General features: G+C 37.5%; 1 long non-coding RNA gene across 1 annotated transcript in view; it reads right to left on the minus strand.

The window, feature by feature from the left end:
- Positions 1 to 1304: 1304 nt before the first annotated feature.
- The window catches only part of Gm35722 (predicted gene, 35722), a 34101-nt gene continuing 12547 nt past the window's right edge, over positions 1305 to 22858 (minus strand). The window contains exon 3 of the long non-coding RNA NR_152765.1: positions 1305 to 2580. This is a non-coding gene — a long non-coding RNA (predicted gene, 35722). The remainder of the gene's footprint in view (positions 2581 to 22858) is intronic.

The following is a 22858-nucleotide window of genomic DNA, read 5'->3' on the forward strand; positions in this document are numbered from 1 at the left end:
TGTATTGTAGGTAAGAGCTCTTCTACTGACTTGGATTCTCAGTTGTATTTTTAACACCCCCTCTCTTTCTCTTTCTCATTCCTCCCTCCCTCTTTTTTTTGTTTTTTACAATACAAAGTTCATCTATATAACCCAGGTGCCTCCTTTTATGCTGATGTGATCACGGGCACTGATGACATTGTCCTCAATATCAACTTCATATTCTCTTCTCGTACAGTTCCTTATATATTATTTCTTCCTATAATTTCTTTCACCAATCATCTCCTTCCTGCTTCTTGCCTCATTTTCTTCCTTCTGTTCTTACTCTTTCTCTTCCTCCTATTTCTCTTTTCTCTCCTTTCCCCTCTCCTCTTTCACTGCTCTACTCTTATTGCTACTTCATGAAATTAATCCTGACAAGCATCATAAAATTCATTACTGTAACTTCTATGCATATAATAGTGATTTCTGTATGTATTTTGGGCTCAGTTTTTTTCTTAGTTTCTAAATTTACAATTGCCTATTATGGGTCTATATTTAGTCATGGTGCAAGCAGGTCTGTGTGACTACATATATTTTCTATTATAAATTTAACTGTCCAGCTTATTCAGGGCTGAGGAATTTCCAAGGACAGAGAATTTTAGTACTGATGCTGGTATAGGAAATGAGAGAGAGAGAGAGAGAGAGAGAGAGAGAGAGAGAGAGAGAGAGAGAGAGGGAGAGGGAGAGAGAGAGAGAGAGAGAGAGAGAGAGAGAGAGAGAGAGAGAGAGAGAGAGAGAGAGAGAATGCACCAGCAACAGTAGCTGCAACAACAAAAAACAACCAGTAATTCTAATCTCATTTAATGTTATTCTCTTTCTTTGATTTTAGGTTAATGGAATTACCAAGTCAACTCTCCAAATCAGAACACTGGGAATCCTCTTAGACCTTTGAGAACTATGGTCCTCAGAACCTCTGGGTGCTAATTGAAAATTAATATTCTAAACACACCTTTAATTTTACACTAATTAAAAAACATCGGAGGATGGGGCATTTAAATTTGCATTTTAATAAGTTTCCCAGGAAATCATTAAATCACCTATGGTTTGAAATCCGTGCTTTATTCCTCTTGTCCTGCCCAAACAATCAATTAATTAAAGTTACCATTGCTTCCATCCCCTTCCTGCTATTCCTATACATACCCTCTGGAGCAGGGTTTCACCATTTAAACTGTATAATAGAGTAATTGTTTCTAAGTTTTGGCTCAAATTGGGTACTCAAAATATCTAAATATCTATCATTCTCCATAGCTTCTATAGTTAAAGACACAGTTCTGTGTGCATTAATTTATTTGGAGTTAGTTTTTTATCCACACTCATCCCAATGACTTCATACAATTCTGTGCATAATGGAGTGCTGATATGAATTTGAGTGTCTCGTGTAGCACAGGATAGACTGAGATCTGCTGTAAAACCCAGGCACTAGCAATGTAGTCCCAACTTGAAGAAAGCTAAGTGGTTGGAAAGGTGAGTTACATGATCTGATTTACTCTCCTCTACCTAGAACCAATCGGTAATGTAGTGTATATATATATGTTCATGAAAGGAGGCACTGCATCCTCTGGATCTGAGTGTTGGAGCAACGTTGAAGCTTGTACTTGATAACAACACCCATATGGAAGAGTAACAAAGCAAATGATGATAGTTCCTGACAATACCCGTGGAAACACGAGATCAATTCTCTCCAGCTAACCTGCAGAATTTAAATAATACACCTCAATTCTAAATCTACGCTTCTGAATTTATCTGGGACTCCGAGAACTCACCTTGGTGTTCATCATTCCTTGTAAGTTCGTGTGAATATCCTAACTGAAAGGTGTTAGAGAAAAGAAATGGGGCCAAGAGAGCAGTGGGAGTTCCCCCCTTCCTCTTAGCCTCTGGGAGCATGGGTTGAAGAATGGGAGATGACTCAGGTCTAGTGGTCTGGTTGTTTATTTTTATAATATACTTTACAAAATATACTTATTTCTAGTGTTTAGGTTAATAGGAAAATTGAGAGAATGGCATAGAGATTTTCCATTCTGCCCTCACTCAACCCCACCGATGACCTCATCTATGATTAACACTCAATGATGTATTTTTTATGGTGGTCAAATGTACATAACAGCGTATTTCACACTTAAGTGTATTATTCAAAAGGTTTTTTTAAAAAAATGACTTGATAATCATAAGAAAATGGAGATGGTACAGTCATAGTCATATTATTTATATCACATATTGCAGTAACATATTTAGCATAACCAGTTAGCTAATGTAGATATTATATTAGCCACATTTCTCATCACAGTTTTGAAATTCATGAAAAAAGCAACTCAGCAGAGGAAGGGTATATTTTGGATGATAGTTCAGAAAAACACAGACCATTATTGTGGAGAGACAGCAGCAGGCACATAAGGCAGCTGATCACATGGCATCCTGAGCCAGAGCAGAGAACCCTGCTATGCAGCTGCTTAATCTCTTCCCATTTCTTCTTTCTTCCAGTCCAGGAAACAGTTCGATCTCCATTCAGGGTATATCTTCCTTCTTCATTTAAATATCCTTGGACGATCTTAACAGCTAGAGCTAGAAGTGTATCCACAAAGTGATTATAAATCTGGTTAAGTTGACAACGAAGATTGACCTTTATTAATGTAGTATGGCTAATTAAAATATCTAGGTACTAGGGAGATGGCTGATGGTGTAAGAATGCTTTCTGCACATCAGTGAGCTACTAAGTCTGGATCCTCAGACTTCTCAAAAAAACATCATCATCATCATCATCAACACCAACAACAACCAGGAGTGAGCAAGCTTGCTTGAATCCTCGTATTGGGGAATAGAGACAGGCATATCTTAGAAGATATTGGTAGGCAAGCCAAGGAAAAATGCAAGCTAAGGTTCAACATGAAACCCAGTAAACTTAAGAAAACTAAAGTTCTTTATACATATTAGATATTAGTCCCCTATCTGATTTAGGATAGGTAAAGATCCTTTCCCAATCTGTTGGTGGCCTTTTTGTCTTATTGACAGTGTCTTTTGCCTTACAGAAGCTTTGCAATTTTATGAGGTCCCATTAATCAATTCTCGATCTTACAGCACAAGACATTGCTGTTCTATTCACGAATTTTTCCCTTGTGCCCATATCTTCGAGGATTTTCCCCACTTTCTCCTCTATAAGTTTAACTGTCTCTGCTTTTATGTGGAATTCCTTGATCCACTTAGATTTGACCTTAGTACAAGGAGATAGGAACAGATCAATTCGCATTCTTCTACATGATAATCGCCAGTTGTGCCAGCATCATTTGTTGAAAATGCTGTCTTTTTTCCACTGGATGGTTTTAGCTCCCTTGTCGAAGATCAAGTGACCGTAGGTGTGTGGGTTCATTTCTGGGTCTTCAGTTCTATTCCATTGGTCTACTTGTCTGTTGCTGTACCAAATCAAATAACCCCATTAAAAATGGGGCTCAGAGCTCAACAAAGAATTCTCACCCGAGGAATAACGAATGGCTGAGAAGCACCTGAAAAAATGTTCAGCATCCTTAATCATCAGGGAAATGCAAATCAAAACAACTCTGAGATTCCACCTCACACCAGTCAGAATGGATAAGATCAAAACTTCAGGTGACAGCAGATGCTGGCGAGGATGTGGAGAAAGAGGAACACTCCTCCATTGTTGGTGGGATTGCAAGCTTGTACAACCACTGTGGAAATTAGTCTAGCGGTTCCTCAGAAAATTGGACATAGTACTATGGAGGATCCCGCAATACCTCTCCTGGACCTATATCCAGAAGATGCCCCAACTGGCAAGAAGGACACATGCTCCACTATGTTCATAGCAGCATTATTTATAATAGCCAGATGCTGGAAATAACCCAGATGTCCCTCAACAGAGGAATGGACACAGAAATTGTGGTACATTTACACAATGGAGTACTACTCAGCTATTAAAAAGAATGAATTTATTAAATTCCTAGGCAAATGGATGGACCTGGAGGGCATCATCCTGAGTGAGGTAACCCAATTACAAAAGAACTCACATGATATGTACTCACTGATAAGTGGATATTAGCCCAGAAACTTATACTACCCAAGTTACAAGATACAATTTGTAAAACACATGAAACTCAAAAAGAATGAAGACCAAAGTGTGGACACTTTGCCCCTTCTTAGAAGTGGGAACAAAGCACCCATGGAAGGAGTTACAGAGACAAAGTTTGGAGCTGAGACTAAAGGATGGACCATCTAGAGACTGCCATACCCGGGGATTCATCCCATAGTCAGTCCCCGAATGCTGACACTATTGCATACACCAGCAAGATTTTGTTGAAAGGATCCTGATATAGCTGTCTCTTGTGAGGCTATGTCGGGGCCTGGCAAACACAGAAGTGGATGCTCACAGTCAGCTATTGGATGGAACACAGGGCCCCCATTGGAGGAGCTAGAGAAATTACCCAAGGAGCTAAAGGGGTCTGCAACCCTATAGGTGGAACAACAATATGAACTAACCAGTACCCCCCGGAGCTCATGTCTCTAGCTGCATATGTATCAGAAGATGGCCTAGTTGGCCATCACTGGAAAGAGCAGCCCAGTGGTCTTGCAAATTTTATATGCCTCAGTACAGGGGAACGCCAGGTCCAAGAAGTGGGAGTGGGTGGGTAGGTGACTGCGGGGGGGGAGCATATGGGGGACTTTAGGGATAGCATTGGACATGTAAATGAAGAAAATACCTAATAAATCAAAAAAAGAAAGAAAGCAATACACCCAGCACTTGACTCTGGCCTCCTGAAGTATAGGGACACACACACATACACACACACACACACACACACACACACACATTTACTTCTAGCTTAATCAGTTTATTAAAGTATAATTTTCACCAGTGTCTTTTTCTGTTTCATTTTTCCCTCCATGCTGTATAGTGTATGTCCCTGATTTTCCCTGATATGTCTTCCTGTACTTCTCTCATCTACAACATGGTGTCACATCTTTATTACTTTTTTTTGATGTCCTTGAAAATTTGGGGAAGTACCGAATAGATTTTCTACAGGCTCTTTCTTGCAATTACTTGGATGTATTTCTCATAATTAAATCTTAGATAGAGGTTTTTAGGAGAAAGGCCACAAAGGAAACATGTTTTTCAGCATATCTTACCCAATTAGTCATTGTTTATGTTAGCCCTGATCACCTAATTGCGGTGCTGGTGAGGGTTATTCACTGTAGCCTCCTTTCTTTTGTCTATCCAATATGTGTTTAATTGTGTCCTTCGGAAGCTTTGGAAGTAGTCACTGTATGTACCTTATACTTATGCAGTCAGAAGATTTCATTCCTTTGTGATGGTGTATTGTTAACAACAACAACAACAACAACAACAACAACAACAAAACCACTTGTAATATCTCAGAAAGTAAGTCTGTTTTTCCCATCCATCCATCCATCCACCCACCCACCCACCCACCCATCATCCATTTATTCAGTATTTTATCACATTGAATTCATTGGTATTCTCCTTTTGTCTTATTCTTTAAGGCTGAGTTGTATTATTTTATATCTTATGTGGACAGAAGAGAATTAGACAACTCACCTCATTAATTTTTTATGCCCAAGAAGTGCTTGTTCTCTGTGCCCACAGGGAATATTATCAGTAATTCTTTGATTCTGAGTTGACACATGATGCTTTCTGGAATTCCTACCCCCACCTCTGCCTGTCCCTGGCTTTTGCTCATGCCTGCACTGCACCCTTTCAATGGAAGCTCTTAGTTCCTTCTCTGTCTCAATAGGATTCTTCTGAATATTGATATTTCTCCTTATGAAAATGCACCAGCTTTATTAAATGGATATTATAGTGATTTACAGATCCTATTTCTCTTTGAAATATTTAGTGACGTTAAATTATTGAGATTCTAAAAAGGTAAAAAAAAAAACCAAAAAACCAAAACCAAAACAAAAAACAAAACCACAACCTCCACCTCATTAATTCATTTGCTTAGTACCTGTTTGGTTCTCTAAGCATATATTTTACAGAAAATATTTAACTTATTGCTTATTTATAAAGGATATTTCTAGTTTTCTTTATCAATCCAAGGAAGGTCCAGTGTCTCAAAATTCCCACTGAATTTTCTTTTATATATTTGAAATATTGTGTTATCAAAATTTAACATTCTTCCCTCCCACTGCAAATTTTAGCTTATTTCATTGTCTTGGGGACTTCTAATAAATATGATCATGAAACATCAGACTGTATGGTTTGACTTTCCCTGACATAATGCCCTATACTAGCTATCATGTTATTTTAATTTGCAATTCATTTTAACAAGCATCAGAGTTTTTCTAAATTTGCTGCTTATAATTCAGATTGGGAAAAAGTAATCTATTGACAGTAGTTTCCATCCACCTGAGCTCTCACCCCCTTGATTTCCTTCTGTTTGCTTTAAAGATGCCAGTGTTGATAAGATGTATTTCATTTTGTGCTTCAAATGGATTTTGTGCCATATTATTAAAAGCTTCATCATAGATGGTTCTTCATGACATTCAGAAAGCCTATAGAGATAATCTGATGACAAGGATATGCCAAATAATATACTTTTTGCATAACCATAAAAGTGCCATGTATGTCAATATGGGCTTCTCGAATTTTATCATATGAATTTTCAAATTCTGATAATATTTCAAATGACTTTTAGAATATCCTGGTTCTCTGTTGTAAGCCCATTCAAAGATATATCTCTAAATCTTGTTTCCATACAGAAAGTCACTACAATGACTGCAGCTATGCCTGTACCAGAAGCGCCATTCACTTTTTCCTTAATATATGGTTTACCAGCCATGCATCAGGCATTATGCGGGTATCAATGACATGCAGGGTATGAGGAAATTGGACTTTTGTGTGAGTATACACAGGTTATCTAAAGAGCATTGTATTAGGAAAACTCAGTTTTGTTTCTGGGAGAGACTGGAGAGGAGTGTACACATTAATATAAGTATTAATAATACCATGTTTTAAATTACCAAACTTTATTGTGTTCACATTGACATTTTAAGGGTCTGAGTGGGAATGAAGAAGAGATAATTTCATACTATGGAAATAAATGACATATAGAAATAACTAGAGAATGCTACACACTGTTAGTACCCTGTTAACCCTAATATAGCCAGATGACCCTGAACACCACATGGATCTACATTATGAAAAGCTGTCATGAAATGCTGTTGTCTATTATTAAGTGTCCTTCCAAGATTAGATTCTTCTAAAGGGAAATGGTCTCTCTTTGCCAATGTAGTCTTTCCTAGTCAATTAAAATGCATCTTGTTGTTACTGAATAACCTAATACATCCCAACTTCATATTGCTGCTTTAACCACAATTATAGTCCAAGAGTCTAAACACATTCTCTTTGAACTGTTTATACATGACAAAAGTAGGACTTATACATTATCATCATAATACATTTTCTGTGGTTTGAAAATTTCATGCTATTTTAGTACAAGTTTTTTACTTCATGGTAGTATGCTAATGCAGGACTTTCAGACATAGGCATTTCACAGTCCAGTAAAATTAAAGAAAAAAAATGGTGATAAGTTGGTTTGGCAGTTCTAAGTTCTGACTGAGACAATCATGAACAGTACCAACCACTTATTCCTGTCAGAGTTTATTCCTTCACAGTTTATTTCTGCCACATTTATTACTTGCCAATAAAAATATCCTAAACTCAAGGTACAACTTTTAATTAAATAAAACAGGAAAATTTGCTCTATGGTGGAAAAAACTGGATCACTCTAAATCTACAAATTTATCTGGAATGCAGAGAAGAGTTCTGTGAGCCTCATGTGGAATAATGTTGACATCACTGGAGCTGGCTGTATATTTTAGCTATGTCATACTTTATCAGTATGAGACTGGTTGATGATGGATTCTGATATCTCCTTTTTTAAAATATTATAAGAATTAAGTAATTCTTGGTGTTGCTTCAAATGCAAGGTTACTGAAAACATCAAGAGTTAAGATGCACAAAAATACAGTAGCTAGTAAATTTCCTACCCATTTTTACAATGAAATGAAGGTTCCTGAGTGAATGACAGAGCACTTCTGCCTGCTTTTATAAAAGGAGAGGAAGACAGGATGGAAGCCAGAGTTTGTTGGGCAGTACTTGCAAGGGTATGGGAATAGTCTTTCATCCCCTTTAATTCTTAGAACTAACTCCAAGCTTCCAGACTTCCAAGAATATTTACAGATTAAAAAAAATGCTCATGAAGTTTTCAGAATTAAACAAGCTTAATCATACAGCCACTGAAAGGTGGAATTAGGAATTCAGTCCTAAGCCTGTTCACTTTTCATTATTTAATGCTCCTCAACAAAGCTAAACTCAGCATCCTTCACTCTGTCAAAATATATAATCATTATTTTATTTAGCACTCAAAAAGTTGGAAATGTTAATTTCTGGGCTAGCAGGTAGTGGTTAGGTCAAAGTCAAGGACAAATTCTGTCAGTGAAGTTTGTATTTTAGGAATTAAAATCCTGAATTGTGTTAAAAAACCTTCTTCTATATTATAATTAACTGTCAAATTAACTTTCATGGTGAATAATTTAATACAATTATTCACACGGACTTCAAGAGGATTCTTACAAAGAAAATTAGACAATAGAGTGACATTTAAAGTAAGTTTTCTACAACTTCTTTTCAGGATAAAACAAAAGGATTATATTCTTTAATATACTATTATTATACTGCTTGTGTGATATTTGGACTTTTGGAACCATATTTGAGAATGACAGTTTGTCACAGAGCATAAGAATGACATATCAGGCTTACAGGATTATTTAAGTGCATTCATCCATGCATCTTGCTTGTTTCTGATAATAAAAATAAGAGATTTCAGGTCAGGCTCAAGAGCCTAGTAATATCATTAAATGATTTTTTTCCTTTGCAGCCTAAAAATAATTTTTAATTACATGTCCCTAGTTCTATATAAGATACACAATATTTTCTATATGTTCTACATAAGAAATTCATCTTATACCATTTTATAATTTATAAAAAGTCTTTATTTTAAAGAATTTCATACAGGTATATAATGGAATGTGTTTATATCTAACACCTGTCTCTCTTTTCAACTTCACCCATATTTTTCCATCATGTTTCCTCCTAACCAGTTTTCCTTTTTACTTTTAAATTTTATTGGTTATTTTGTTTATTTACATTTCAAATGTTATCCCCTTCTTGGTTCCCCCCTAAAAATACCACATCCCTCCCCCCTTTCCTTGCCTCCACAAGGGTGCTCCCTGGCCCATCTACCCACTCCCTTCCCTGCCCTGGCATTCCCCTATGCTGGCTCATCAAGCCTTCACAGGATCAAGGGCCTCCCCTCTCATTGATGCCTGACAAGGCCATCCTCTGCTACTTATGCAGCTGAAGCCATGGGTCCCTCTATGTGTACTCTTTGGTTGGAGGTTTAACCCCTGAGAGCTCGGGGGGGGGTGTTCTGGTTGGTTAATATTGTCTTTCTTCCATGGGGTTGCAAACCCCTTCAGCTCCTTCAGTCCTTCCCTTAACTCCTCCACTGAGGTCCCATGCTCAGTCAAATGGTTGGCTGCAAGCATCTGCCTCTGTATTTGTCAGGCTCTAGCGGAGCTTCTCAGGAAACATCCATATCAGGCTCCTATCAGCAAGCACTTTTTGGCATCCACAATCGTGTCTGGGCTTGGTGCCTCATGTGAGAGGGATCCCCAGGTGGGGCAATCTCTGGATGGCCTTTGTCTTCAGTCTCTGTTCCACTCTTTGTCTCTGTATTTCCTTTAGACAGGAGCAATTCTGGTTAAAATTTTGAGAAGGATGGGTGGCCCCCATCCCTCAACTGGGGGACCGTGCCTAACCTCCGAATATGGTTTCTACAGGTTCTCTCTCCCCCTTGTTGGGTATTTCAGCTAATGTCATCCCTGTTGGGTGCTGGGAGCATCAAGTAACCAACTAGATTCAGTCTAAGTTCAGTTAGTGTTGCCATATGTGCATGCTTGAGGGACCATCTCTGGGGGCATGGGAAACCCAGCAGCTGATATACCCTTGATAAGTACTGAATGAGTCTCCCATCCAGGGCAGTTAACTGCCAGTAGCTCTTCAGTAAAACGTGGGACTTAGAGAACATCTACTTCATCTGTTAGTGGGATTTTGGTTGCTTGATATTACGAAGGTCTTATTCTGTAACCAGAGATGCTGTGAGTTAAAGATCACAATGACCACATCCTATCTAGAAGACCGCATTTACAGCGCTTCTCCCTATCAAGTGGCTTTTAGCTTTGTTCCATTTATGTAATTTTTTTTTTTTTTTGCGTGATGTTCCCTGAGCCTTGGTGATAAGTGTGTGTACTGGCTAGTTTTGTGTGTCAACTTGACACAGGCTAGAGTTATCACAGAGAAAGGAGCTTCAGTTGGGGAAGTGCCTCCATGAGATCCAGCTGTGGGGCATTTTCTTGGTTGGTGAACGAGGGGAGAGGGGCCCTTCTGGGGGGTGCCATCCCTGGGCTGGTGGTCCTGGGTTCTATAAGAAAGCAAGCTGGGCAAGCCAGGGAAAGCAAGCCAGTAAGTAACATCCCTCCATGGCTTCTGCATCAGATCCTGCTTCCTGACCTGCTTGAGTTCCAGTCCTGCCTTCCTTTGTTGATGAACAGTAATGTGGAAGTGTAAGCTGAATAAACCCTTTCCTTCCCACTTGCTTCTTAGTCATAATGTTTGTGCAGTAATACAAACCTTGATTAAGACAGTGGGTTTACTATAGATGTTCTGTTTAGGACTGAGTGCACAGTCTCCTCTCTCAGCACTTTGACAGGATACAAACCTTCCCATTGTTCACTGTTCACTGGGAAAAACAAAAAAGAAGCAGCTCTTCTAAAACTGAGAGCGTCTCCAGTTTTATGGGATAAACACAAATATTTAGAAGTCAATTTCACAGCATGATCATTTAGCAAAGTAGCAGTAACAGGTTGTGCCATAGAGTGTACGGCTCCTACAAGCATGGATTTTCCACTAGGATTAGAATATCTGCTATGAATTCCCTCCTGTAGAGCAAGTGTCAAATCCAATCAGAAAGCTGCTCTTGGACCAGTAGGTGTATCTTTCATGGCAGGTTAGAATTGTTGGGTGCAGTGTCCTGAACAGGATAAGACCATTGTGTTCTCTATATCAGCTGGCACAGCCCATTCGGTATATGAAAACTAGCCTAAAAGGATGAAGTTTCTACATCAATTTGGGATTTACGTTGTGTAAGATTTTTGTCTTTTTAAAAAACATACAGTATATTTAATATAGAGCAAACACTAGCTGTATCCTAGCTTTGGATTTAGCATTATAGAAAAGTATTTTTTTTTCAACTCCAATACGTGTTTTTATAATTCAGATAGTTCTCAGAAACTGGTAGGTAGTTATATTATAAATTTGGGGCAGAAAGGAGCCGACATCGAGTTCAGAATGGTTTTGAACATGATCTAGGGTTTTGATTTTCCCATGTTTTTACAATGTAACCTGGTATTTATAAATTTCAATTCTACATTAAACATTTGCCTTCCAGCACGTTTACACTTATGTTCATTTTCTGACCAACAGGTACTCAACAGCACTTGTTTTTGAAGAAATTTTAAATTCTTCCCTGATTCTATTTCCCCATTATCTTCCATTCCCCGGACTGCCCCTCCCCTTCATATACACAGTTCCCTGGCCTATGGCTTCATCTTTCTGAACAGGAAAACTCCTTCTTTTGTTTAATTAATGACTCTATTATCCATGTAGATGAATGCATACATGTGTGTGTTTCTGTGTCTTTACATTTCATTTAAATATTTTCATTTATTTCATTTTCACCTGTGATTGATATCTTATAAGCAGAAAGCTAGTGAAGGGGGTATCTAAGTGCACGCTACTGTTTTCTGGACTCTAACTTGTAAACTAACACTGTATTTCTATCTGCACACTTCCAAATGTCTACATTCCCCTAAGCTGTACAAAATGGAATACAAAAGTATTTTTGTGACTAGCCGAAGTTTCCATTTTGTGAGAGTTTAGCTTTTCAAAAATTCAGCAATAAGAGTTAAAAAAAAGTCTTTCGAGTGAAATGGTGATTTTTCTGTGTTACTCCTCTTTGCCATAGGCAGTCCTTGTACTTTGGTGTTAACAGAGAACAATCAGAGGTGTAGTGGATATTAAACTAGGTATCTTATTAACTCTCCATTGTTGCCTCTGGAGACTTACCTGAAACATTATTCTGAGCTCCAAACTTCGTATCAATTGTTGGACTGCAACCTTTGTTTTGTGACAATGACAAATATCAATATGTTCCTTTTCTTTTCTGCCATAGCCTTCCTGTGTTGATTCGGGGGTGGGGGTGGGGGGGAGAACATTACTAAGCTATATTTGCTCCACTTTCAAGGTTTCCCAGAAACCTAGACAGAGGATCTAGAGATAAGTAGGAAGCAATTTCATTCTTTACTTCCCACTGAGCTTTGCTATTGCTGCTGAAATGGTATGTGACCTCTGCGCTGCCAGTCACAGCAGGGTGACTTCAGAGGACAAGGAATTTGGCTGGAGTTAACACTTCAACCCTTCAATGTTCAGGTTATTTGTGGTATGAGACCAAGTATACTCAAGTGTTATCGGCAGAGTGATTTTCCTCCCTTTGTCTTTTTTTTTTTCCAGTTCAAATATAAAATTTATTTGACATCCAGGAACACTATCTTCAAGTAGCATTGTCTCAGTGTATCCATCTTTTCCTGGACATTATTTGCTCACAGCTGCACCAAACACTGTCATTTGCTTAGAGCTGCACCAAACACTGTCATCTCTAATAGATGTAGTTGGCGTATATCTTACCACATGGGGTCTGTGGCAGGTGAGAACCATATGTTCTTTGTTATAAACATACAGAGACTTCATTTAAGCCTCTGTTTTTGAGGTAACTGTAAAAGGCAAGAGAGAATTTTTAAAAAAATGTTTATACAAGTCCCAAACATCTCTTCTTTCAATGATGCTTACATATTATGATGACCAATAAAATCTACGATAATGAATGGTTCCTGATTGTTTGCTCTGAGCCAAGCATCACAGTCATGTTAGATGATTTAACTGGGGTCTCACTGGATACTGATTCTTATTCAGTAGACCTGGAAAAGGTCAGAGAACACACATTTCTAATCAGGGCTAAAGTGACATTACTGTTGTTGGTCAAAGAACCATTTAACCGTCATATAAAATAAAGATGTTTCTGCACGAGGATATTGGAATTTAGAGAGATCAATTAATTTATTCAATACCATACAACTAGAATTTAGCCCTGTTTACTCTTGAGGACAATTAGGGATGATGTTGGCACCTGTTGGGAGTAGCACCAGATTCTTATGTTTCAGAACAAAAATTAAACAGGACCACATACTTACAGTATATGCAGGATGTATCATTTGGTAAAGATACCCTTCCAAGAGAGGAAACACTTGCATATCTTTGGTCACCTGCATGATGTGGCCTTTTTGTCCATTCACATAATGCAGATATTATTATTGCACATACTTTATGGGCTATATACACAGGCCTACAGCTTCCTGCATGCTCTGTATTACTATCACTTTAAACCTCCACTGAGGGCTGTGTGCTTTTGTAGTGTAATTTACTGTAGTCACCTTTGGACACCTTGAGTGCTTCTGGGCAGGCACAGAATGAATGGCTTGATTAAGTCCATCTTGTCACGGAGTAACCAACCTGTCAACCTTCTTTTGGGCAAATTGTTTTTTGCATATGCTAATTTTTAGCCAATCTTTGTGCAAGGTCTTTTGACTTCACTCTCTACCCTATTCTTCTGCTTCAATGGTACTCAAAACAATTTCTATCTGCCGCTAAAGCTCATCCTTAGCCAAAAATATTACATTTCCCCTGTAGGAAAGTACCTACTTTACACTTCTTTATCCTTGGCAGTCAAAAGATTTTATCAAGAACTACTCTCTGGCCTCCATACACTTTCCAGTTGTTGGGATTCCTGCATTAAGATCAAGTTGCACATCTGCTACATATGTGTGTGTGTGTGTGTGTGTGTGTGTGTGTGTGTGTGTGTGTGTGTGTGTGTATGGGGTGGTGGTGGTAGTTCCAGACTATGTATATATGCTCTTTGGTTGGTGCTTCAGTCTCTGAGAGCTCCCAAGAATCCAGGTTCATTGACTCTGTTAGTCTTCCTTTGGAGTCCCTATCCTCTTTGGGTTCTTCAATCCTTTCCCCAACTCTTCCACAAGACTCTCAGATCTCCATCCAATATTTGGCTCTGGTAATGTTTGGTTGTGGGTCTTTGCATATGTTTCCATTTGCTGCTGGGTGGGGGACAGTTATGCTGGACTTCTGTCTGCAAGCATAACAGAGTATCATTAATAGTGTCAGAGGTTGGTTCTTGTCCATGGGATGGATCACAACTTGAGTCAGTTATTGGTTGACTATTCCCTCCATCTCAACTCCATCTTTGTTTCTGTACATATTGTAGGCAGGACACATTTTGGGCCTAAGGTTTTGTGTGTGGGGTCATTATCCCTCTACTGGGAGTCCTGCCTGGCTACTGGAAGTGGCCACTTCAGGTACCATATGCCTCACTGTTAAGAGTCTCAACAACAGTTACCCCCATACATTCCCTGGTGTCTTCCTCATCCTCCCATTCCTGTCCCAGATCACTGGAATATCCTAGAGATAGATACCCTCTTCCACCTTCCAATTTTCATTCTTTCTCCCCTGTTCTCCCTACACCTGATTCCTGCCCTGTCTAAGTTTCCATGCTGCTTCATTGGCAATCAATAATAAACTTTTCAAGGTCAGCACTTGAATAATAGAGCATAATTCCATCACTATTGCTCAAGCTATAATCACATTAAAAACTAGTAATTACCTTTTATTTTATTTTGTTTTATTTTATTATTGTTTTGTGTGCTGTTGGGCAAAAAACATACTTTTGAGTCATGTGTGGAGTTCAGTAGGCAACTAGTGAGAATTGATTTTCTCTTTCCACCTTCTTAATCCTAGGGATAGAATTCAGGTCTGAAGTCTTTTATCACAAATACCTCTACCTGCTGAGTCATCTCATTAGCTCAGGGAATTAGCATCTTTTAATGAATTTAGGAAATGTACTTGTTATCTGTGAGCAAGACTATATCCTTATTTATGTAAAATGAACGAACATGGAATAAAAATTAAAGAAAAATGCCAGGAAGAGACACTGAAAACGTGACATTTCTGCCTCTTGTGAATTTTTAAATGAAATCTTTCTGTTTGTTCTCAGAATAGAAGATTTTGGCCTTAACAGGCAAAGCGATTGATTGGTTTGCCTTGTGTCCAGGTGGTTAGACAAAAGTCATTGTTTCCATTTGAAAAGCGTTGCAATTTACTTCTTAGCTCAATTGAATGTTATTCTTTCTATTTTTCTCTATAATGTGTGGTAACACTACCGATCTCATCTTTGGGTCTGAGTGGAGCATGAAGCAGAAGTTGCTTCAATATAGTTTATACTATATTATAAGAAAAATTATACTTTGTGCTTTTCATTGATTCTAAACAAACCTGTCTTCCGCAATTACGGAGGAAAACAGAGCAGGGCAGGACACGTTGCAGCATCGTGTCAGACAGCTCATTTCTTAAGTCAGGACAACAGATTTCTCATCATCCTTTCTTTGGCTCAAGAATGGCAGTGCTTGCTTGTCTTTGTAAAAGGAAGATCTGCCAGTGGCAGAATTGACTTCCCTGGAATCCTTTTAAATCATTCTTCTTTAGGGATTTCCATGTGCTTTGGATCATTCTTGGTTTTTCAGTTTCCACTGTAGTAGTAAGACTGGCTTTTGTGGTGACTATTGGCCTAGCACCTAAGATTTGGCATTTTACAGTTTGTACAATATCAAAAAGCTGTTTCTGTTTTATGAAAATGCTAATTTTAGGAAATTTAAGATTTTTATTACATTATGAGAGATTGTCTTTATCCTCCAATGGATTAAAGTACAATTTTCATGAAGCAACCTGAAGAGCCCAAGGTTCTTAGATTTTTCAAAGTTTGTAATTACACTATGAGGAAATAAAAACAAATGGTGTAGTAATAGAGGTTCTATTATAATAGAGTAAAGAAATTTTAGACTCTGAATTCTGGAGAGTCAACTGGGCAGCAAAACCACTCTTCCTTTTCATTTTGGTACCATAACTGCAGATTTCATGACCTTATATAAGTTTAATTGTTGCCTAACGGTTTTCTCTGTGGTCTCCAGTATAAAATAAGACTTGATATTATGAACTTGAAAGGCATTAAAGATACTATATTGAGTGTCATTTGAAAAGAATCTGATATGCTGAATATATTCAAGTGAGGAATTTCATGTGTTTAGGAGTAACATCTATGAACCGATAGCCACTATGCAAAATTATTCCTATTGATAATATATACATTGTGATGTTTGATATATGTTTACACAATAAAACGTACATATTTAACATCTTTATGATGAGATTATTTTAAATTGATTGCTTGATAATTTTGGAATATGCATCAGAAGTAACCATTCATTTCACTGTGCAATAAATCTCAAAATATAATATCTATGCTTAAGTGTAACTTTTTACCTTTTTTAGCCACATCTGCCTATTATCCATATAATGATGAATAATTACCAGTATACCCTTTTAACTTGTGAATATAAAGTTTTTACACTCGATGCAGTAGTTTTTTGTACCTGTTGTATTTCATTTAGTATAATGCCCTTGGCATTTATCCACATAAAGATAAATATTTTGCCACAGTGGGACAAGTCCTATTTTACTCAAATCAAATTGCCTCCATATATTTTCATGTATCAATATATCAATATTGATATCTTATATCTTATATGCAAATAAAGGACTAGAATTTGGTCTGTGAGAGCTGAGCTGTCTGATGATCTTCAGAAAGCTCTCTCAAGCAGACCACAGTCTGTCAGCTTGCTCCCACTTCATTGACTTTGAGTCTTACTTTTGTTGCTCCCAAACACCCCTTCCTCAGAACCCCTCTCCAAGCTGAGGCTGGTCTTTGGCAATGGTGTACTTCTCAGGACTTCAGACTCCGTAGAGGTATGAGATGTGGGCCTTTAACTTTCTTCCAACCCCCATTATTATCAGAAATAACATCCTTATAAAACTAAGCCTTGAAAATGAGGAAAAAATTAGAACCCCAGAATCTACTTTTATTCTATTCTGGTCTTTCTTATCCTTTAATATTTCACACTGGGAAGGTCTTAGGGAGAGTACAGACAAGTTTTGGTTTCCTATTCCTTGCTGACCCAATTTTTTCTGCACTATATCCTATACTACCACATATTTAAGGCAGAAATTCTTCCATCATATAAAATTTATATTGGTAGCATAAATTCTCATTGCTGTACTCAAAAGACAGAACTTAAGGAAGGAAAGGTTTGGTTTTACTCATGATACAGAAAGTACAGACCACCAAAATGGAGGGTGATGATGGCTACATAATTTAGAGTGTTCAATATAGCTTATTTCCACCTTCCCCTATTGGGAATCAGAGTTCTCAGTGAAAAATAGGGTAGCAGACTATAATCCTCAAGGCACATTTTCCTAGTGATGTAAATCATCCACTTTCTATATAATCTTCAAGCTTCCAACACAGCAACACTAGCAGTAGTTTAAGTACTCAGAACCACGAACCTATGTGTGGGACATTTTATATCCAAACCATGAATGTATACATTAAGATTATTCTAAAACTAGTAGGAACATAACTACACTCAAACATGTAATTCTGACTGAGGGTAGAAGAGATTCAGAGATGGAAATAGAGATACACAGTAGATAGATAGGTAATGATAGAGATGATAGATGAGAGATTAGATAGATGGTAGATAGATGATACATAGGTTCTGATAACCATTATATTTCTTTTAAAAGAAAAAGAAGTATTATTACTTACGACCTTTCCTACCAATATTAAGTATGAAAGAGAAAAATTATGACAGAACCTGAGAATCCTTATTTAATCTCCTTTATATTATACCAGAACATTTAATGAACAATGAATGTGTGATTTAAAAAAAGATCATTGTAAGTGTGCTTTTCTTATAGTCTTTATTTCTTTTTTTAAATATTTAAAAAATCTTTTATTAGATTTTTTAATTTACATTTCATATATTATCCCCTTTCCTAGTTTCCCCTCCAAAAACCCCCTATCCTCTCCCCTCCCCCTGCTGCCCAACCCACCCACTTCTGCTTCCTGGCCCTGGCATTTCCTTATACTAGGGCATAGAAACTTCACAGGACCAAGGGCCTCTCCTCCCATTATGACCTACTAGGGCATCCTCTGCTACATATGCAGTTAGAGCCATGAGTCCCTTCTTTGATTGGTGGTTTAGTCCCAGGGAGCTCTGAGGGTACTGGTTAGTTCATATTGTTGTTCCTCCTATGGGGATACAAACCCCTTCAACTCCTTGGGTACTTTCTCTAGCTCCTTCTTTGGGGACCCCATGCTCAGTCCAATGGATAGCTGTGAGCATCCACTTCTGTATTTGTCAGGCACTGGCAGAGCCTCTCAGGAAGCAGTTTTATTAGGCTCCTGTCAGCAAGCTCTTGTTGGCATTCCCAATAGTGTCTGGTTTGGATGGTTGTTTATGGGATAGATTGCCAGGTAGGGCAATCTCTGGATGGCCATTCCTTCAGTCTCTGCTCTAAACTTTGTCTCTGTAATTCCTTCCATGGGTATTTTGTTCCCACACTTTGTATCCTCATTTTGTATCCACACTTTGGTCTTCCTTCTTCTTGAGTTTCATGTGTTTTGCAAATTGTATCTTAGGTATTCTGAGCTTCTGGGCTAATATCCACTTATCAGTGAGTGCATATCATGTGTTTTATTTTGTGATTGGGTTACCTCACTTAGGATGATATCCTCCAGATCCATCCATTTGCTTAAGAATTTCATGAATTCATTGTTTTAAATTGCTGAGTAGTACTCCATTGTGTAAATGTACCACATTTTCTATATCCATTCCCCTGTCGAGGGACATCTGGGTTCTTTCCAGCTTCTGGCTATTATAAATAAGGCTGTTATGAACATAGTGGAACATGCATCCTTACTACAAGTTGGAGCATCTTCTGGGTATATGCCTAGGAGTGGTATTAGCCACTAGGTATATCTCAGTTGAGAAATCTTTGTTTAGCTCTATAGCCCATTTTTTAAGTAGAGTTATTTGGTTTTCTGGAGTCTAATTTCTTGAGTTCTTTGTATATATTGGATATTAGCCCTCTATTGGATTTAGGATGGGTAAAGATCTTTTCCCAATCTGTTGGTTGTCTTTTTGTCTTATTGAGAGTGTCCTTTGCCTTAGAGAAGCTTTGTAATTTTATGAGGTCCCATTTGTCAATTCTTGATCTTACAGCACAAGCCATTGCTGTTCTGTTCAGGAATCTTTCTCCTGTGCCCATATCTTCAAGGCTCTTCACCACTCTCTCCTCTATAATTTCAGTGTCTCTGATTTTATGTGGAGGTCCTTGATCCACTTAGACTTGAACTTTGTACAAGGAGATAGGAATGGATCAATTCACATTCTTCTACATGATAATCAGTAGCTGAGCCAGCACCATTTGTTAGAAATGCTGTCTTTTTTTCCACTGGATGGTTTTAGCTCCTTTGTAAAAGATCAAGTGACCAGAGGTGTGTAGGTTTATTTCTGGGTCTTCAATTCTATTTCATTGATCTACCTGTCTGTCATTGTACCAGTACCATGCAGTTTTTAATCACAATTGCTTTGTAGTACAGCTTGAGGTCAGGATGGTGATTCTACCGGAGGTTCTTTTATTGTTGAGTATAGTGTTTGCTATCCTAGTTTTTTTTTTGTTATTCCAGATGAATTTGCAAATTTTTCTTTCTAACTCTGTGAAGAATTGTGTTGGGATTTTAATGGGAATTGCATTGAATCTGCAGACTTCTTTTGACAAGATAGCCATTTTTACTATATTAATCCTGCCAATCCATGAGCATGGGAGATCTTTCCATCTTCTGAGAACTTCAATCTCTTTCTTAAGAGACTTAAAGTTCTTATCATACAGAACTTTCACTTCCTTAGTTAGAGTCACACCAACGTATTTTATATTACTTGTGAATATTGTGAAGGGTGTTGTTTTCCTAATTTCTTTCTCAGTCTTTTTATCCTTTATGTAGAGAAAGGCCACTGATTTGTTTGAGTTAATTTTATATCCAGCTACTTCACTGAAGCTGTTTATCAGGTTTAGGTGTTCTCTGATGGAAATTTTGGGGTCACTTAAATATTCTATCATACCATCTGCAAATAGGTATATTTTGACTTCTTCCTTTCCAATTTGTATCCCTTTGATCTCCTTTTGTTTTTCAATGCTCTGGTTAGGACTTCAAGTACTATATTGAATAAGTAGAGAGAGAGTGGACAGCCTTCTCTAGTCCCTGATTTTAGGGGGATTGCTTCAAGTTTCTCTCCATTTTAGTTTGATGTTGGGTACTGGTTTGTTGTATATTTCTTTTATAATGTTTAGATATGGGTCCTGAACTCCTGATATTTCTAAGACTTTTATCATGAACAGGTGTTGGATTTTGTCAAATGCTTTCTCAGCATCTAGTGAGATTATCATATAGTTTTTGTTTTTGATTTTGTTCATCTAGTGGATTACATTGATAGACTTTCATATAGTGAACCATTCTTGCATCCCTGGAATGAACCCTACTTGGTCATGATGGATGATTGTTTTGATGTGTTTTTGGATTTGGTTTGCAAGAATTTTATTGACTATTTTTGCATTGATATTCTTTAGGGAAATTGGTCTGAAGTTCTCTTTCTTTATTGGGTCTTTGTGTGGTTTAGGTATCAGAGTAATTGTGGCTTTCTTAGAACAATTGGGGTAGAATATCTTCTGTTTCTATTTTGTGGAATAGTTTGAGGAGTATTGGAATTAGGTCTTCTTTGAAGGTCTGATAAAACTCTGCACTAAACCTATCTGGTCCTGGGCTTTTTTGATTGGGAGACTGTTAATGATTATCTCTATTTCTTTAGGGGATATAGAACTATTTAGATCATTAATCTGATCCTGATTTAACTTCTGGTACCTAGTATCTATCTAGAAAATTGTCCATTTCATCATAGTTTTACACTTTTGTTGAGTATAGCCTTTTGTTATAGGATCTGATGATTCTTTTTTTATGTCTCCCTTTTCATTTCTGATTTTGTTAATCAGGATACTGTCCCTGTGCCCTCTATTTAGTCTTTCTAAGGGTTTTATATCCTGTTGATTTTCTCAAAGAAGCAGCTCCTGGTTTGGTTGGTTCTTTGAATAGTTCTTTTTGTTTCCACTTGGTTGATTTCAGCCCTGAGCTTAATTATTTCCTGCAGTCTACTCCTGTTGGGTGAATTTGCTTCCTTTTGTTGTAGAGCTTTTAGGTGTCCTGTTGAGCTGCTAGTGTATGTTATGTCCATTTTCTTTTTGGAGGCACTCAGAACTATGAGTTTTCCTTTTAAGACTGCTTTCATTGTGTCCCATAAGTTTGGGTATGTTCTGGCTTTATTTTCATTAAACTCTAAAAAGTCTTTAATTTCTTTCTTTATTTCTTCCTTGATCAAGTTATCATTTAGTAGAGTGCTGTTCAGCTTCCACTTGAATGTGGGTTTTCTATTATTTATGTTGTTATTGAAGATCAGCCCTAGTTTGTGGTGATCTGATAGGATGCATAGGATTATTTCAGTATTTTTTTAATTGTTGAGTTCTGTTTTCTGACCTATTATATGGTCAATTTTGGAGAGGGTACCATGAGGTGTTGAGAAGAAGGTATATCCTTTTGTTTTAGGATAAAGCGTTCTATAGATATTTGTTAAATCCATTTGTTTCATAACTTCTGTTAGTTTCACTGTTTCTCTGTTCAATTTCTCATTATAGCATATGTCCATTGATGAGAGTGGGGTATTGAAGTCTCCCACTATTATTTTGTGCAGTGCAATGCCTGCTTTGAGCTTTACTAAAATTTCTTTATTAAATGTGGATGACCTTGCATTTGAAGCATAGATGTTCAGAATTGAGAGTTCATCTTGGTAGATTTTACCTTTGATGAGTATCATGTGTCATTCCTTGTATTTTTTGATAACTCTAGGTTGAAAGTCAAATTTATTCAATATTAGAATGGCAACTCCAGCTTGTTTCTTCGGACCATTTCCTTGAAAAGTTGTTTTCCAGCCTTTTACTCTGAGGTAATGTCTGTCTTTTTTCCCTGAGGTGGGTTCCTTGTATGAAGCAAAATGTTGTGTCCTTTTAATGTAGCCAGTCTTGTAATATATGTCTTTTTATTGGGGAATTGAGTCTGTTGATATTAAGAGATATTAAGGAAAATTAATTGTTGCTTCATGTTATTTTTGTTGTTAAAGTTGGGATTATGTTCATGTGTCTATCTTCTTTTAGGTTTGTTGAAAGATTACTTTCTTGCTTTTTTTCAGGGCATAGTTTCCCTCCTTGTTTTGGAGTTTTCCCTTAATTATCCTTTGAAGACCTGGATTCCTGAAAAGATATTATGTAAATTTTGTTTTGTCATGGAATACTTTGGTTTCTCCCTCCTTGTTTTGGAATTTTCCCTTAATTATCCTTTGAAGACCTGGATTCCTGAAAAGATATGTAAATTTTGTTTTGTCATGGAATACTTTGGTTTCTCCATCTATGGTAATTGAGAGTTCGATGGGTATAATAGCCTGAGCTGGCATTTGTCTTCTCGTAGGGTCTGTATTACATCTGTCTAGGATCTTCTGGCTTTCATAGTGTCTGGTGGGATGCCTGGTGTAATTCCAATAGGTCTGCCTTTATATGTTACTTTACCTTTTC

The sequence above is a fragment of the Mus musculus genome, chromosome 10 (genome assembly GCF_000001635.26).
Source record: "Mus musculus strain C57BL/6J chromosome 10, GRCm38.p6 C57BL/6J".
NCBI classification, from domain to species: domain Eukaryota; kingdom Metazoa; phylum Chordata; class Mammalia; order Rodentia; family Muridae; genus Mus; species Mus musculus.